Source organism: Magallana gigas, chromosome 5 (genome assembly GCF_963853765.1).
Source record: "Magallana gigas chromosome 5, xbMagGiga1.1, whole genome shotgun sequence".
NCBI lineage: Eukaryota > Metazoa > Mollusca > Bivalvia > Ostreida > Ostreidae > Magallana > Magallana gigas.
In genome coordinates this window covers 51,587,037-51,592,015 of record NC_088857.1, presented here as the reverse complement: position 1 = coordinate 51,592,015, position 4,979 = coordinate 51,587,037, and positions in this window count along the sequence as shown.

The following is a 4,979-nucleotide window of genomic DNA, read 5'->3' as shown; positions in this document are numbered from 1 at the left end:
TCTTTGCTGTTTGATGTCTTTTACATACGGTACAAAACAATTGTAAGAATTAATTCACAACAATTGACAATAAAACGTCCAAAATCTATGTTTCTTTTAACAAAGACTTGCTAACGTTTCTATGTCGCCATTTATGAAAGCAACAACGTATGTCATTATTTCATTTTCTTTGTCATACGTGTACATATAATACAAAGACATGAAAAGAGTGTTATAACAAATGAAATTTTAACTCGACCTAATTTTGGATAAACAAACATCAAAACGAAAATTAGAATATGCAACTAATATTTAGTCTCTTAACTAGAGAAAAAACTATGTTGCAATTTGTATGACCTTTTACGATGATCATGTGCATGTATGAATGTCCTTGTATCTTTACATCTAATTTATGAGCGTCCATGGCGGTTGTTGCCGATTCTTATCAAATCGAACCGTTAAGTTGGTGAGAGATGGTGTTATATTTTTTCTCAGTTTGCGGCCTTTTATTTGTTTCAGATAAAACGCCCGATTCGTTTCATAAATTTACCAATAAAGCCCCGTTATGTTTACAGATCTGGTTGTACCATGGGACAAAATCGTGTACTTTTAGAATCTCAGTCAGCTGAAAATAACCCGGGTGCCAGCGGCGAAGTCTGAAAAATGTAAAGCAAGGGGCTTTCACGCTCAGTTAATTAGGATGAAACGCTCTATATCCGGTGAAGGGTGAACATAAAGAATGGGAAAATATTTTAAAAACTCAATCCCCTAACAGAGAATTCTAAATCATAAATGTCAAAATTTATCTTTTTACGTGTATTTGTATTCTCGATACAATCGATATATAAATAGATAAATATGATTATGAATTATTGTTTAGTTTTTTAATAACACGAGATGATATCACGGGCAAACGCAGGATATTTGACCTATTGTTATGAAACGCGCACCTGAATGACTGTATGTCTACATTGAATGTAAATAAATAATAACCTCAAATTTACAAAGAGAAAACGTAATTTTAATTAATTTATAATTTGAGACTTTTTTCGTTGTAATTGTATATAGAAAATATTTATAGAGAATTTATTAATAAACATATGTAGTTATAAGAAACAATTGAATGTCTGTAACCCAAAAATAATTTTTAGCAACATTATATTTGATGAACTTCTTTTTTTATTGCTCCAAGTGGGGGAAATATAAAGCGTATAATGCCTTAATACGCCCCTTCTTTTGTTTTAATGACACTGAATAGTTGTAAGGCATACTGAATATTAACTAGACATATCTTAGATTTTTATCAAGGAACTTGACGATTGCTTTTTGAAGTATAAAATATCCATGGTACTATTAGTTTTATACACGATAATTAGAATGGACATAAGAATATGCAAAATCCATAAAACTAAAAAAAAATACAGTTAGAAGAACACAATCCGAGACTTATTCGTAAAATCACATTTAAAGGATACATTTTAGCTTGGATACGAAATATGGAACTGAACCTGGGACGCCTAAGTTCCAGAGTTCTCCCGATTTCCACTTAACTAAATTGGTTTATAATATCTTGAAGTATTTATATGATATTGAGAATAAACTAATTTGTGTAAAGCTGATATTTGATAATCAAGTTCTTTTTTACCATTAATTATTGTATTTTAAATTGATTTGAAAGAGCTTTGAAAAATAAATAAACAGAAACATTTTCATTCATATATGGAACATTGCGTTGCATGCTGGGCATGATGCCATGATGTTATTGATTGACAAGAGCCAGAGGCGGAAAGGAGTCCACACAATTACATGCAAGTAAGTAAATATAGTTTAGTGACGCAACTAGCATATTGTATATTTCAAAACAACAGAACGGGAGCAAGACGTGCAGATATGAAGTGGTAAAAAATCAAAGTACTAAAAGCACTGATTGTATGGTGGGGTTTTTTATTTGTTGAAAAACATGTTCACTTTGAAGGCACACAGTTTAAAGGTTATTGTAATCTAAATAAAAATCGCTAAGATCCTTGGCAAGAATGTGGAGATTAAAACTGAATTTATTGAAATTAAAAATCATTTGAACCGCCAGCGAGTTTTGGGTGTAAAACAAATGATCATCAATTCACTTTGAATTGAATTGCTATTTCCTATATAGTTAAAGTCTCATTGCACCTTATTGTTTTCCATATATGTAGAACCATTAACAGAGGGCTAATCAAAATAAGTTTATATCGGATTTTCTTATGGAAAAATACCTTATATTGTATCATGCATAGCCATTTACAGAACACTTTTTTCCTTTTAAGCTCACCAAGACAAAGTCGGGGGGGGGGGGGGGCTTATGCTTTAACCTAATAGTCATATCGCATATTCTTTTGTACTTGCTATAGGCTGTAATCGGTTGCGATATAAATATTTCTTTGCATCTCGTGTCTGTTTTCATTTCGGTCCAATATTTTAAGATGCGTTTTTTTTAATCCTTTGATTCTCGGATTATATTTTGTGACCATAACTTATATATTTTGGAGTTTCAATTTTCTGTTATTTTTATTTAGGATCTCATTTCTGTCTGCTCCAGCAGTGTTAGTGATAAGAGGGTCTATTTCTATACCAGAGTAGCCTCTCCTTAACAAGTGTTTCTTTAAGTCTTGTAGAATTACATTGAGAGCTGTAGTGTCATTGGTATTTCCCACATGTCTTATACAATCACCCTTAAAAAACCTTTGAATACTGCTGGGTTGTGAGAGCTTTCTTTCTGTAGATACCGAAAACTATTTGTTGGTTTTGTGTATGGTTTGATATCGAGCTTGTTGTGTTCTTAAAATTGTCCTCCTTTATACACTGTTGTGTCTAAAAAATTCACTGAATCAACAGGTATGTCAAACTTGAATTTCAAATGCGGATGGCACCGATTGCCAAGTTCACAGAACTCCAGAATCTCAGTCTTGGAACCATTAAAAATGATGAAACCATCATCTCTTAATCTGCCGTGAAACAAGACTTTATTACATACAGCATATTGAAACTGGGCCACAACTGGGTTATCTTGAACATTATGAAATCAGATTCCTCCAGGGAAACTGTTGAGTCCATTGCACATACGATGATTTGTGAGTAATATTTTTATTTAAATAATGGAATAATAATAATTATTATTATTATTTTCGAGTAACTTTACAAGAAAGAGGAGATCTAATGGTAATTTTTTTTTTACCACCGATGGCTCCTTATTAGTCCCTCACACCGCTCATGTACTTCTTATTTTTAGATATCACTAGACTTTGACCCGTGCGTGGACGGGTTGACATTGTATATGATATCGGACATTAACGAAATAGATACATCGACACACCGTATTGTTGACATTTACATAATAAAGCTGTAAGCCTACAATGATGCTATTAATTTCACTACACTCTCCTTAGTTAGAATTAATGTGTCTCGGGACAGGTTTATAACACAGTTAAAATGCCTCCCATATACCCGTAATATAGCAAAAAATTGCAAAATCGCTCCGAAATGGAGAAAATTAATGAAGCTGCATTGAAAATAACAATCAAATTATTCATAAAAAACCATTTTGAGGCTTTAAATACCTTTCATCTAAAAATTTAATTCATATTATTGAAGAATTTAACACTTTCTCCGGCAACGTTTTTCACTCGCTTCAAGTTGACTTTCGGAACTATCGGGATTTTTCATATTATATGCACTGAGTTAGAGTTTTCTCCCGTATTTCCTTTGATGAACAGAATATACATATACATGTATCACAGATTTTCGATGAACTTTAAACTTATTTGTAATATCGTTTCTGAGTTTATCCATTGTGGAAACAAAAACTAAAGAGCCTCCCGTGATTTAGCGTGAATGCAATGCGCAAGATTGTAAAATCCGAAAAATACATAAGATTTACGGATTTTTTAAAGGATTTTTGGTTGATTATTAATTAGCGAAGCTTGATTGAGAAAAAATAAAAACAAATCGGTAATCTTCAAGTGCCAATAATGTTTAGAATATATAAAACAAATGACAGTACTCTTCCGATTTCTTGGTATTTAAGCTCAAAAATTCGAGTCTATTATTTTAATATAGTAGTATAGATAAACTATTAACCGACCGCCTTCTGGCGGCTGGTAATTAAATTACACAAATTTACAAGCACGAATTAATGGACGTTCCGTTATCATAATGGATGTTTACAGGGTTTAAGCAAAAACCATGAACTTTTGGAAAGTAGGTAAGTAAGTCAGTTGTCATGTACAAAAATAGCCAGTGGCGAGGTCTTTCCAAATTCCAATTTCTTTTCCTTAAGGTGAAGGCGCTGCGTTGAACTTTTTCTAATTTCCATATACCATTTATATCAGATTCCTCTAAGATTAAAAGAGAGGGAAGTTTATTTGTAAAGAAAAACAAGGTTTTTTGTTCAAAAAAAAATAATCATCATTGTTTTGTTGTACATTACTTTTTCTTTTCTCTATAATCAAGTACGTTTATTACAGAAAATGAAGTCTTACTGTGAATCATTTTGTTTAAATATAATGCCAATAATTTTCGAGGTTTCAATAGTAATTAACTACCTATAAAATTCCAAAGTTTATCCATATTTTAAGCATTGTCATTTACTATTCAGATTCGTGATTCTCATCATTTATCATGATACATGTACATAGAATATATTGCACCGATTTGTTGATTTCAAAAATAGCAAGGAATGAATACACTTTACTTTCGGTAGTTACTTCCGATTAAAATTATTACCCATGTAAGTAAAAATGTTATTTGAATCATTGCATAACTAAATATTTTTTAATCTCAAGACAAACGCATTAAAATACTGACTTTTACAAGTAATCTACATGAAATTAAAGATTTTCATGAAGTTGTCACTGTAAAGTAAACAAAGTAGCGTGAGGCGGCAAGAAAATAAACTTTTAAAAGATTATTTTTTCCTTCAATTGCAGAAACGGTCAAGATTTGAACTGCAACTTTATGTAATTGCG